Source organism: Triturus cristatus, chromosome 1_1 (genome assembly GCF_964204655.1).
Source record: "Triturus cristatus chromosome 1_1, aTriCri1.1, whole genome shotgun sequence".
NCBI lineage: Eukaryota > Metazoa > Chordata > Amphibia > Caudata > Salamandridae > Triturus > Triturus cristatus.
Window position 1 is genome coordinate 324,935,958 of NC_140579.1, and position 14,681 is coordinate 324,950,638.

The following is a 14,681-nucleotide window of genomic DNA, read 5'->3' on the forward strand; positions in this document are numbered from 1 at the left end:
TTAAAAGGCAGCCAGCTCTACCGTCTCGCGGGACGCGCGCGGGCGGCGCCGGGCTGAGCCCGGGCAGAGGGCGGGCCGTCTGCGGCCGTCAGAGGCCACAAGAGGCTGGGCTGGGCCAGTACTCCATCACTTATAACGAGGCAGCTGAAGGCGTATCAAGGTAACGGGACGATTGAGGAGGGAAGTCACGCAATAGCTGCCCGGGGACCATTAGAATAAGGTCATAGTACTGATAAGATTCATAAAAATATTGCCACTACAGTAGCTGCGGAATGCCTGCAAAAACTCGAACATGCGCAGCTAAAGCTAATACTACGGACCAATTAGATAGCAGGAAAAAGAGTAAAGCATTAAAGACACCTCCACAGGTCCCTGCGCCACAGACAGCAATAGATCGAATGTTACTTAAAGCTATTGGCGAAGTCTCCAGTGAAATTGCACGCACGGAGAGGCGACTCTCATTAACACCTCAACTGAGTCAATTGGTATCGCCCTCTCCTATTTCACCACTGTCAATTCAGGACTTGGTCTTGGATCTCCCAGAGTCTGATAGCCCTCCAGTACAGATATCCCCGGATAAGTGTTTAAACTCTAGGGGCAAAGGGGTTAATATGCAAGCTGGCAATAGGAAAGTGAACAGCAAAAAGATATCTAGGTCTAAGAAAAGTAGAGGCTGTACGGCCATTAACAGTAGTGACATAGTAAATACCAGGGCGGAAGAAATAAGGGATCAAGCAATGGGCGTACAGGTTCCCCCGGGCTGGGTGTCAAATATTATTAGTGACTTGAAGTTATACTTCGAGCAATTGATTGATGCCCAGACAAAACAAATCTTGAGTAGGCTGGATAAAGCAGTGTCGCTAGTAAAACTCAAGGGAGGGGGTAGTAACACGCCCGTAACATTAGCGCCCTCTATCCCATTGGGTAATACAGCTTCCACGATTTTAGCACCCATACAGAGGGAGGACCTTAGTATAGCTGAGTCACTAACAAACAAGAATCCGCCCACTATTCCACCAGATAACCCCGTAGCAGGTCCCTCACGTGATCACACAGGTCCCCTGCCTTTGGCCACTCACAATCCCCTCCCTACTGCCGGACGAAATTAAGACCCCAGTCAGAGTATTAGAGAGGTATCTTATACTAAAGCAGGCAATACGGGGACATGTTTGAATTTACCTCCAGAAGCGGCCCCTTATGTTATTATTCTTACAGGGGTTTCTGAGCTAAAGTGCGGTCAAATAGAGATGCATGACGAGCTCAAAAACAAAGTCACACACTGGCTGAACAGAAATAGGCCACTACCAAGGAACGAACAGGGAGAAATTCTGCACGTAAGAAGGGTCAGGTGGATTGGAAATAAGGAAAAAAACAAACGGGGCGACTGTGTGGTGATAAATTTTAGGGCCAGTAGAACAGTAGACCACATATTAAGTTGGGGCCCGGCAGTCATGGATAGCAGGATTAGTCCCGCACCCTTATGGTCTTTTTATGCCAATGATCTAAGTCCCCTATCTAGGAATGGGGCAATCCAAGGAAATGAGGAGGGTTATGGGACTTGTGAGGTTGGACATGGCATAAAATCACACGTTCCACCCAGAAACTATGGCAGAATAACTCTATCAAATAGGTTTGATCCCCTTTTGTTCATGGAAGAGTGGGTCTGACTACGAAGGGTGGAAGGCCAATTGGAGCAAATTGCACACAAATTGACTTTTGTCCAAACCCCTCCTATAGGCAACGATCAAGTCCATCCCATAGGGAGTGAACCAGGCCTTAGTCATCTGGTCGGGGAGAGACCCCGGGACAACATCATTGTAACTAAACTTACATCGGCAAGGAACAAGGGGGGTGTGCAAGAGGAAAAAACCAGCGAGCCAGAAGTACAGGTGTACCCCCAATTCCATCACGCACAAGTGGCACAAACCGAGTGTGTATTAAAGAAAGCCTCCACTGAAGTAAAGGTTGCCTCTCCCACTACCCAAATAGATCCATCAGGATTGGAAAGGAAAGAGGGGTCTGAAATGATTTCCTGGAACATTGCGGGGCTAGCTTCCAAATTCCACAACCAGGAGTGGAGACAGTACATTAGCAAATTCCGTGTAATCTGCCTACAAGAAACCTGGGGTGGTGGACCACAATCCATTTCATCTTGATGGATATAAGTGTTTTTCTGTGCCCGCAAGGAAAATGACACAGGGAAGACCAATGGGAGGACTAATCATATATGTGGACTTACAGCTTGAAGGTGTGTGGGTCGATTTGCAATGGAATTCAGCTAATATACAAGCCGTTGGATTTGAAGTTAGGAAAATAAATATTGTTTTGATCAATGTATATGCTGTTTTAGAGAACGGGAAGAGTTCAATAATCCAAAACTTAGATGACTTACTGACTGATGAGCTAGCGTCAGGGAAGAGAGCAGTAGCCCCATATGTGATCCTAGCGGGGGATTTAAACTGTCACCTGTGCCCCAATTTAAAATGGATGGAGGGGGCCTGGACTGGTTGTACAGTGGAAAAAGGCCCACACCTCGAACACACCCCGGAGGGTCTGGAGTTAGAAAGGGTCTTGAACAACCACGCACTTAGGCACACAATAGACTTGATGGGACCCAAAGCTGGCCACAAAATCACACCAACATTTAAGGGAAGGGGGTATTGCTCTATTATAGATTATATAGTAGTTTCTATCCCCTTTGTGAACTGGTTAAACAAGGCTAGCATTGAATGGAGTATATTCAGTGATCATAACCCACTAATCTTGTGGATTAAGGACTGGGCCCCTTGTAAAAATAAGAAAAGTGACAAGGCAAACAGCACATTGAGGGCTATGGATCAGGGGAGAAGGCTCAGATGGGCTAGGGTGGACGGGGACGCCTTTTATAGATCCCTAATGGAGGATGGGAAAAAAATGATTGGGGCATGTTTCGATCCCTCACTTGAGGGACCCATGGTGGTTAAAGCCTATGAGGCAATGGCACACCTCATTGATGGATTACTAAAAGCCCCCGTGTCAGGGCCAATGAAATGCTCCCCTAGATGGTTTAATAGAGATTGCTCTAGGGCCCATAATGAATTGAAAGAAAGTTTAAAAAAGGTCCCTAGAGATAAGGGGCGCATTGTACAATGTAGGATAGCCTACAAAAAAGCCATCAAACTAAGGAAATAGGCTCTTCAATCACAGACATGGGAAAACCTACGGGAGGCTGCAGACAGAAAAGATTCTAGGGCATTTTGGGAAATAATAAACAACCCTTGTTTCCAGGACGCGGCTGCACCAGTAATTGGTGCACCATTCTCCCAGAACAATGGTTTGACCACTTTAAAGTACTGTATAATCATGCTAATGAGCAACTGGGGGAGGGTGAGGCAACTTGCCCATGGATGACAAACATAGAATTTACGGTGGACGAACTGGTAGTGGGGATCAAGGGGCTGACGCAGAACAAGGCCCCCGGCCCGGGTGGTTTCCCCCCGGATCTCTACCTAAGTAAAGTTGATCTCTGGGCACCCATGCTCACTAGAGTAATAAACATGGCAGTTTCTACAGGTATGCCAAGATCCTGGTCTACAGCCACGATAGTCCCAATCTTCAAAAAGGGGAAAAAGGATGACCCCCGGTGTTACCGACCGATCTCCCTCATTGATGTAACAGCTAAAGTATTGGGGAGAGTTGTCCTGAACCGTCTTTTGGACTGGGTGGAGGAACATCATATAATAACAGACTTGCAATATGGTTTCAGATCAGGAAGGTCAACTATAGACCAGTGTCTGAACCTCTATTTATTAACAGCTAAATATACTATTGCAAGCAACCAGTCGATTTATATGGGGTTTATGGACCTTTCATCGGCTTTTGACCATGTAAACCGAGAAAAGCTCTGGAACCTGATGACTAAACTGGGGGTAGAAGAAGGCCTGGTAGTTATTTTAAGAGCACTCCACTGGAACACCTCAGCTAAAGTGCGTTATAATTTGGAAGGTGGTATTACAGCTCCCTTCCCTTGCACTAGCGGGGTGCGCCAGGGATGTATCCTGGCCCCGTTTCTATTTTCATTATACATAAACGGGCTAGAACAGGCACTATGCAATTTAAACGCAGATACCCCTAGAGTAGGTGCACGAGCAGTACCGGTGTTATAAGCTGACGATGCGGTACTTTTAGCCCGAACACCGAAAGGTCTACAGACTTTGCTGGATGGGTTTGTCAGCTTTATGGCCAGTCTAGACCTATCGGCTAACTTAGCAAAGTCATATGTATTGTTGGCAGGGTCTAAACCATGCAAAAAGTTTTGTTACAAAATCGGCTCACACATAATGGAACAGGTTAAAACCTTTTCCTATCTGGGCGTTTTATTTGATGGGCTTTTAAATTTGAAGTTTTTAATGGAAGGGAGAAGTGCAAAAGTAGTGGCTTCAACAGGGGCCATAATGAACTACGGACAGAGGCTGGGTAGGTGGTCGCCTGAACAGGTCATGCACCTTTATGGCTCAGTTTGTTGCCCCAAAATAATGTATGGGGCAGAAGTGTGGGGTTTTGTGAACCCCTCACAAATTCAAACTGAGGAAAATAAATTCCTGAGGAAGGTTTTACAAATTCCACAAAGCACGTCAGCTTACATTACACATGCTGAATTGGGAAGGGTATACCTGGAGGACTTGATTAAAGTTAGACCACTCATGGCCTGGGTAAGAATATGGACTAATAGGGATGCGGGCCTGAGTAGGCAAATAATTAGTGATTGTGTGGGTAGAGACAAGGGGATGGATATCCCATGGTTGAGTTATGTAAAGGGTATCCTGACTAGATTAGATCGTAAGAACCTCTTTACTGAACCCACAACAATCACCCCTGAGGATAAAACTAGCATTAAAAGAACTTTCCTGGCAAAGGAGTTTGCACGTAGAGCCGCCTCAGAAGAAAGTAAGCCCACAGTCCGTATCTATAGTTCAGTTAAGTTAGTAGAAGGTATGGAACCTTATCTTGCCTTACTATACAATGCACAAGATAGATTTTTAATTACTCGTTTTACGCTCAACCTTTTACATCACCTTTTGGCTGACCCGCCCGGTTTTACGGCCACGGTTGAGCAGAAGGGTACCTGCGGCTGCGACAATAGGTCTCCGCAGGATACCCTTCATTTTGTATTACTTTTCCCTTTTTATTCTGTACCCAGACGCCGCTTTTTAGTAAGGTTTTTAAAACAAATGAAGTTAAGACATGCCAAAGTTGCTCTTTTATACTTACAAAAGGTCGAGAATCCTTTGACGTTAGCTTGTATTATGAATTTTATTAGAGTTGCAATAAGACTGAGACACACTAGAGGGTTACCTTGAATGTTTTGATGCTAATGGCTCCTTCAATGTAAATATAAATTGAACTGCATGAAATGTTTTTAATTGTAAATTGTACTTTTATGATATTTTTTAAATATCGAATAAAGGATTTTGAATGAATGAATGAATGAACTTTCTAATAACTATAGGATTGCCACTTTACATTTGAAGTTTATACTGTGACTGTTGGACCTGGCCCTTTTTGCATGGTTATCACCAAACTTTTTGCCTTCTTCCTCCTATTTTTCTGACTTTCTTTTTGTTAGCTTTAGGACCCTGGGAACTTTACCACTGCTAATCAGCACTAAAGTGCATCAGCTCTTTCCTCTAAATCATGATGGTTTACACTTGTTTGGCATATTTAATTTACTTGTAAGTCCCTTGTACAGTGGTACACCATATATCCAGAGTGTGGGAGGCACCATGCAGGGATTTACAGTAACTTTCATTTCTCTATGGGAGCTTGTGCGGCTGCTGGTTTCCGAATACCACACAAGCTCCCATAGGGAAATGGGAGTTTGCTACCGCACCATGTGCGGTCACATCGTAATGCGGTTTTGGACTGCCAACCCAAGGTTGGTCCGCTCTGAAATCGCACAGATGTTGTTTGGAGGCAACTCTGACCGACCTGGTGCTTCCTCAGAGCGTTCAAAGTGAATAGCCACCAGGTCTTTTGAGCTCGGGTCACTTAGCCTGGGAATAGCAAAAGGATGTTGCCCCTGTTAAGGACATCATGGCTTCCTCTGGGGGCATATTCCGGGATAAAGGGTTTTGCTTTGGCCTTGTCCCGGTCGTCCGCAGCAGCTGTCTGTGGGATTTGATGTTCCAGTAGCTCTTGGTGCAGAGTCAGATCATTTTCTTGTGAGATTTTGCCTGTCACATCGGTTTCTGAGGCTCCCTTTGTGCTTTATGGTAATGAGTACAGGTGCTGAGTATGGGGTCCAAATCTAAGCTTGCCGTCCAGGTTGGTACTATGCCTGTAGGTGGCGTGCAGTTGTTCCTTGTCAGGATAGTGTTTACGCTACCTGTCTTGAGTGAGGATCCTCCTGTGCTGGTTTGATTTGACTGTTGAGGGTCTGTGGGAAGTTTGGTGGCAGGTGGGTCGATGAGGTCAGCCGCCAACCCCATTTGTGGTGGCTCGGACACTTTGAGGTTGGTGTTTGTCATGGAAGGCTGTCCAGACGGTTCATCCAGTGACTTTGCTGCTGGAGGGCAGGATCTGGGCACAGCCAGCTGTTTGCCTAACCCAATGTGATTTGAGTCCGCGTGAGGCTGTCCTTCGTTCTGCTCATCCTCCTGCTCATCTTGCTGAGAAGGTTGGTCAGCCATTTTTACAGTTTTTATTGTTGAGTTGAAGATAGGCTATGGGGCATATGTACAAGAAAGTGGCAGAGTGAGGCGTTAGCCATCAAGGCTTAAGCCCTCACTCCCCCACTTCAGAAACGCAAGGCTGCTCCATATTTACAAGGAAATGGTGCTGCCTTGCATTTCCCCCTGCACTGGCCCTACACTTTGCTGTGTAGCTCTAATGCAGGCACCCTTGAACCATAGTGCAAAGGTGTCTGCCTGCAGGGGAGGATTGTTTATGTGTAGGAAGGTGTCCCTTCCTGCACATAAACAATCTTGAAATGCCATTTTGTCCGTTCTATGTGTGCTGCTGTTAGGTTTGAAGAACCCTATTCTTATTATATACTTATTCTGTGCCATAGTAGGGTCGCTGTGTGCGGCTAAATGAATTCCATTTGCATTTACGTTATACAACCCACAAAGTTATCCTTGTAATGCGCAAGTGTGACTCCGTTTTGTATTTCTCAATCCCCATTAGGCTGTGTCTGAACTAGGCCTCATTATTCGTATTGCTTGCCTCAGCAGAACACTGTATTCAGCTATTATTTCCTTCCCTGCTCAAGGTTGAATTCTGATTTACTAATGAATAGGCCATTCTGCCCTTACATTCCTATCCTTGTGTGTTACTTTGCTCCCACGTTAGGAGACACTGAGACTCAGCACGTTAACCTTGAGTTGCAGATAGCATGTACCCATCTGGCAGGTGGTAGCCCATCCTTCTGTGCCTCCTTTGTTCATGTTCGACCCAGGCCGGTAACTTTCCACTGTGGGCGTGGTTGGAGGCTTCTAGGAGGAATGATTATGTGTTGTGGGCTGTTGGGGGGTCGGTCCCTTGGCAGACATCTTAGAGTGCAGGTCAGATTGGACTCCTCGGCAGAGTATTGCTAATAAAACTTGTTTGTATTCTCTACTGTCTGACCGACTCTTCATTCTTGGGAAGGCATAGCAGGTGGTTGTAAGTAACCCGGGTGGCCCCTAAGGGCCACTTCTTTCACTGCTTAATGCAACACACATAAAAGTTAGAATTATTATTTTTTTTTTTACAGATTGTTTATTTGCAGGAAGGGTCACCTTCCTACACATAAACAATCCAAGGCGTTTTGCTTTTTCCATGTGTGCTGCAAAAGGCAACACACATGGAAAAAGCTAAATGAGGAGAAATAAAGCATTTATCCTCGTTTTGCCAACTTGAGACCAGGTTTTTCCTGATCTTAATTTTGGTGCTGCCTCCTATTTACGCTGCCCTTGTAAATAGGGGGACAGCGTAAAAACAATGGGTATTGTGGTGGAATGCCCACCGCAACACCCACTGCTCACCCCTTTCACGCTAAGCATAGTGTGAAAGGGGGGCTTATTTACAAGGCAGCGTTAAGCCACGTTAAGTGGTTTAGCGCTGCCTTGTAAATAAGGTGAGGCCCCTATCGTCCACCACAACATCACTGAAATTGATATTGTGATGGCGATTGGGGCTTGTATATATGCCCCTATATTCTCTCTTGGTCGACAAGTTTTTGTCTTCTGTCCCTTTCTCATTTGTGGCCATCTGTATTTGGCATTGTTCTTTATATTTGCACCCCGCTTGGCCCAGTTTGAGGGGCTGCAGAGTCTGACTATCGCTCTAACGTTGAGAGGTTGTCCCTCGTTCTGCTCATCCTCCTGCTCTTCTTGCTGAAAAGGTTGGTCAGCCATTTTTACTAGTCTTATTGTTGAGTTGAAGAGAGACTATATTCTCTCTTGGTCAACAGTTTTTTTTGTTCCATCCATTTCTTCTTTGTGTCCATCTATATTTGGCATTGTTCTTTATATATGCATCCCGCTTGGCCCGGTTTGAGTGGCTACAGAGTCTGACTACCACTCTAATGTTGGGAGGTCTTTGGTGGTGCTTGTAACAGCCCCATCAGGTTTTGCTGATGCCTCCTTTGAAGTCCCCATGGTTTCTGAGTTTGTCGCTGACTGTTGGACTAGATTTCTGCATCTGCCAGTGCCTTCTGTGGGCAATGGGAGGCCTGTAGGGTCGTTGGAGGTGATTTGGCTGAGATTTATTGTCCCAGTTTGTTTGACCCCCCCCATGTCCTTGGATTTTGTTTGAGGCCAGTTAGGAGGTAATTTAACATTGTAGAGAGGATTGACAGTTTTTCAACAATGTTAGCGCAGGGACAGGTTGTTGGGTGAACAAGGCATCGTCCCGCCCCTGTTTTATAAAGGAGTTTAACCCCTCTAGTTTGCCGTTGATTATGGCCACGCAGACTGCAAAGTGTTAAGAAGGGAGAGATGGGTGTCTATCTTATTTGACTGGTACTCTAGTGCCTTTGCGGATAGCTGTGCCATGTTCAGGAGGGACACCCACGCATTCTTTGGAATAGGTTGTTTTTCAGTGTTTGCCTTGAGATTGCTGCCTACAGGGCTGTGTTGAAAATTTGGTTGCTGAAGGGTCCGAGATGGTTTCATGGGTTCCTGTGTGTAGGTTGCTAGTATTTCATCCCATTCTGGTGTTTTTGGATATGAGAGCCCCTCGCTGTCCTTTTCTTCAATTTCTTCTTGGGCTCTGGGGGGTCCTAAAGATGAATGTTTTTGGCCGCCAGGTCAGGAGTAGGAGTTTGGAGTGCTGTTAAAATTACCTGTAGTGGTGGCAGCTGCTGGTCTTCCCTCAGGAGCCTTGTGTGGCCAAGGGGAAGCTTGTGTACCATTGATTACTTTTTTACAGGGAATGCTTCTGTTCTGCTTGCCATGGTGGTCGTGGGGGCTGCGAGATTTGGTATCTCCCATCCTTGGGGAGGCGGGGTCAACAGCCCTATCCAAGTCCGGCTTCTCGCATCACTATTATGCAAGGGCTTTACAAGAGCACTTGGCAGTTGAAATGGTCAGTTGGTCAGCGGTCACAGGCATGGGGAGAAGACCCAGGTCTGTTTCCGTATTGATGACCGGTACAGATGTTGGTGAGGACATTAAGGGGGTTTGCAGCCCAGTGAGCTTTTTGTTGGTGGAGAAATGCATAGTACTGGCATCCTTTAGAATTTTGTGTATATTTTTGGCTGGTTTGTGCAGGCAGCGAGCATGATTTCAGGGAATTGGCAGATTCTTGGGGATCCTTGGTTGCCCGTTGTTTCTGTATAGTCTTAAAGGTCTTTAAGATAACCTTCATTTGCTTAAAGATTGAGGTTGGCTTTGGATCTTGCTTGTTTCATTGACTTGGCAGGAACGCTGCTGTCTTTATTTTCTCTGCCTTGTTACCTCTTTTTGACAGCTGGCAAGACCTTCCCCTGACCTTTACGGACATCATATTTAGGCCTAATGCCTGTCTGCCTGTGTCCTGGAGTCATAAACCCTACACCAGGTAGCTGGTGTCTGGACATTGGTTGATAGGTGGACGTCGCGCCTCCTCTGTCCTAGTCGGCGGAGCTTGGATATGTCCTGCTGTGTCCAAGAAGGGGACTGGAAAAGTGTGAAGGTGGCTGTTCCCTCTCTCCCTCGCTGCCAGGTCTTTAATGTCTGTATGTCAGAAACAGCACTATAATGTTGGGTTTCTTGGGTTCTGTCCACAGAAGAGAGAGAACAGAGGTCTTTAAGCAGTTTGTAGCTGTGGAGCTTGTGGTTGTTTGTGATGGGCGCTGCACCCGGATTGCAAGCTTCACCCTACCGGTCCGGCCACTTTCACAAGCCAGGTCTGGTTGGCTCTTGCTGGGACTGTAGCTGTCTTGACCTTCTGTACGATGTCACATGTAGGAGGTCAGTTCTGAAGTGCCACCCCACCCCCTCTGCAAGTTCTGTATCAATAAATTGCAGAGGGTGGGCACGAGCGCACTGGTGGGTTGAGTTTTTGCCCGCCTGAGTTCCTGTGTCTGAGGGAAACAGCGCCACAATTCCCCCACTGAAGGCTTTCTGTTGTTAGTATAATGGCAGAGAGGGGGCATGAGTGTGCTGGTTGTCTGAGTTGGTCTTTGAACTGCAATGGTTGCAGTTGGTTTTCTTGGTTTCCTCTTGTTTCCCCTCCAAGCAGCACCACCAGACCGATGGCTGTCACCCAGGCAGGAGCGGTGAGGAGGTGAAGTCACTGCTGGCTACTTTCAGGTTGAAGAATTTTAGCAGCTTTATATGGTAAGAGCAACAAGGCTGTGCAGGAGGTGGGGAATTTTTGGGGATTTGAAATGATGCTGGTCCTGTATGCAAATGTACAGAGCTCCCGGCTCTCAAGCTGAGATCCTTGCTGCTTACTGATCCTGTGCCTCGCCCCCACCTTGGTTCTGTTGGGGCAGTAAGGAGCGGGGACCATGAGCAGGCCATGCGGGTCACAGCAGGGGAAGTTTTGATGGTGGAGGTGGCACGAGTCACTCTGCCTAGGGCCCGCAGCCAATGTTGGGAGTCGCTATCTGGAGCTCCCCCCTGCTGCCACCAATCCAAGGTCAGTCTCTTAGGCCTGCCATAGGTGATAGCAGCAGTGGCAATAATTGCCACAGATGGCAGATGGCTCCCCTACAGCACTGCTCGGCGCAGCCTCCAGGGTCGCTCTACTGTGCACGGATAGTCAGAAGTCAAAAGGTGTAAGTGGAAACTCCTCTAGCTCAAGCATTAGCAGTATTCAGTTTTAAAGATTTAAGTCAAAAACAGTGCTTAGAAGCACAAAGCTTTAAAGGTGGTTATCTGGATGCACAGGACTGGGACAAAGTCACAAATTTAGGCTGACTATGATGGAGCATGGGCCCGGTACAGGGAAGAAGTTAGACCAGCTAAACAAACTACCTTAAATCCTGGTTGTGGAGCATTTGGAGAACCCATTTCGAGGATGCATCGTGCAGTAGCAGTTCCAAGGGACTGCTGCAGGGAATCAAAGTCCTGCATCAGAGCGAGGTAGCACAGTCGCTCCAAAGAGGCCCCGACAGCGCTTGAGATGCAAGATCCTGCGTCATCATGTAGGATGCCATGGACAACGGGTTGCAATGAGAATTCCTGGAATGTGAGTTCCTTCAATGGGGAGGCGTCACACAGCAGAGGTTCTGATGCAGAGCTGCGTGGAAATATGCCTGCCCAATTGACCACAGCTGAGGTAGCAGAGCACTTTCAAGGTCAGTTCCAATGGTCCATGACTGGGGTGGCACCACTTTGATGGGCAAGACGCACAGCAGGAAGAGATCAGATGCTGGGACAAAATGGTTGGAGCATTTTCTGGCCCTGAGGATTTGATCAGGAGGCCAGCCAACTAGCCCTTGGGGCCGCTCTGTTGGTCCTGGGTCAAGATGCAGGTCCAATCCTTCTCACTCAGGCAGCAGGGCAGCAGAGTAGCAGTCCTTCTTGCAGAGTAGAACATCAGTCCTTCTGAGCCTTCCACTGGTGTACTAGAGTTGGGTCTGAGGGTGCAGTATTTATAACTGGTGTCCAGTATGAAGTAGGAAAAGGTTCTGGAGGTTTAAACCCCCAAAGGTGCTTGTTATTTTTTGTCACTCTTCCCTGGCCCCAGTGTCTGCAGACACAAAATATAGTGTGAAACCCTTTGTGCTCAGAGCCTTAGTGATGTGCAAGTGTGGTAGGTGACAGCTCTGCCCCCTTTCAAGTTAGAGCTGGCCCATACTTCCTAAACATATTCCCTTGTCCTACTGTCTGGGAGCAATACACAAAAAACAACAGCCAGATGCACCTAGTTATATGGCCCCAGAGACAGGCTGCAGGCACCAATGGGTTGAGACAAGAAAATTACAACTTTATGAAAGTGGGCTTTTAAGAATTGTGACATAAAATCTGACTCTATCATTAAAGAGGGTTATAAATTACAATTCTTCCCACCCACTCCCAATTGAAAGTTATCAAACATTTAGGTGCCGACTCCGATCCTGTAAAACCCGTACCACCATTGGAGTGTTGATGTAGGGGTACGCACCGTACCCACGCCCTCAGAGCGTGGGTACGGACCGTACCACCATTGGAGTGTTGAGGTAGGGGTACCTCTACATCAACACTCCAATGGTGGTACGGGCCGTACACACGCTCTGGGGGCGTGTGTACGGTCCGTAACACCATTGGAGTGGGGATGTAGGGGTTTGCGTGGTACGGACCGTACACACGCCCCCCAGAGCGTGGGTAAGGTTCGTACACACCATGAATGTGGGGGTACAGTCTGTCCAACCCATACCCCTACGGCACGATTACAGAATGGATACAAGGCGTACACACGCCACGAATGTTGGCTTAGGGCCTGGTGCAGCATATAAGCAGTATATTGGCGTGTGTGTATGCACAGGACAGCAGTGTACTGCACCAAGGGGGCGGGCGGGTGGGTGGGTGGGTGGTTGGGTGGCTGCAGAGGACTCCCAGCAGTGTCCAGACATATGAGGGGTGGGTGCCTATCACTCCCAGCAGTGCCCATACATATGAGGGGTGGGTGCCCAGGACTCCCAGCAGTGGACAGAGACATGTGAGGGGTGGATGCCTATCACTCCCAGCAGTGCCCAGACATATAAGGGGTGGGTGCCCAGGACTCCCAGTAGTGGACAGAGACATGTGAGGGGTGGGTGCCTATCACTCCCAGCAGTGCCCAGACATATGAGTGGTGGGTGCACAGGACTCCCAGCAGTGGACAGAGACATGTGAGGGGTGGGTGCAGTGGAACACCCAGTAGTGGACAGAGACATGTGAGGGGTGGGTGCCTATCACTCCCAGCAGTGCCCAGACATATGAGGGTGGGTGCCTATCACTCCCAGCAGTGCCCAGACTCATGAGGGGTGGGTGCAGAGGAACACCAGTAGTGGACAGAGACATGTGAGGGGTGCGTGCCTATCACTCCCAGCAGTGCCCAGACATTTGAGGGGTGGGTGCAGAGGAACACCCAGTAGTGGACAGAGACATGGGGGTGGGTGCAGAGGAACACCCAGTAGTGGACAGAGACATGGGGCGTGGGTATGGCGCGTACCCCTGCATCAACACTCCAATGGTGGTACGGGCCGTACACACGCTCTGGGGGCGTGTGTACGGTCCGTAACACCATTGGAGTGGGGATGTAGGGGTTCGCGTGGTACGGACCGTACACACGCCCCCCAGAGCGTGGGTAAGGTTCGTACACACCATGAATGTGGGGGTACGGTCTGTCCAACCCATACCCCTACGGCACGATTACAGAATGGATACAAGGCGTACACACGCCACGAATGTTGGCTTAGGGCCTGGTGCAGCATATAAGCAGTATATTGGCGTGTGTGTATGCACAGGACAGCAGTGTACTGCACCAAGGGGGCGGGCGGGTGGGTGGGTGGGTGGTTGGGTGGCTGCAGAGGACTCCCAGCAGTGTCCAGACATATGAGGGGTGGGTGCCTATCACTCCCAGCAGTGCCCATACATATGAGGGGTGGGTGCCCAGGACTCCCAGCAGTGGACAGAGACATGTGAGGGGTGGATGCCTATCACTCCCAGCAGTGCCCAGACATATGAGGGGTGGGTGCCCAGGACTCCCAGTAGTGGACAGAGACATGTGAGGGGTGGGTGCCTATCACGCCCAGCAGTGCCCAGACATATGAGTGGTGGGTGCACAGGACTCCCAGCAGTGGACAGAGACATGTGAGGGGTGGGTGCAGTGGAACACCCAGTAGTGGACAGAGACATGTGAGGGGTGGGTGCCTATCACTCCCAGCAGTGCCCAGACATGTGAGGGGTGGGTGCCTATCACTCCCAGCAGTGCCCAGACATAGTGTGAGGGGTGGGTGCTGAGGAACACCCAGTAGTGGACAGAGACATGTGAGGGGTGGGTGCCTATCACTCCCAGCAGTGCCCAGACATATGAGGGGTGGGTGCAGAGGAACACCCAGTAGTGGACAGAGGCATGTGAGGGGTAGGTGCCTATCACTCCCAGCAGTGCCCACACATATGAGGGGTGGGTGCCTATCACTTCCAGCAGTGCCCAGACATATGAGGGGTGGGTGCCCAGGACTCCCAACAGTGGACAGAGACATGTGAGGTGTGGGTGCCTATCACTCTCAGCAGTGCCCAGACATATGAGGGGTGGGTGCCCAGGAC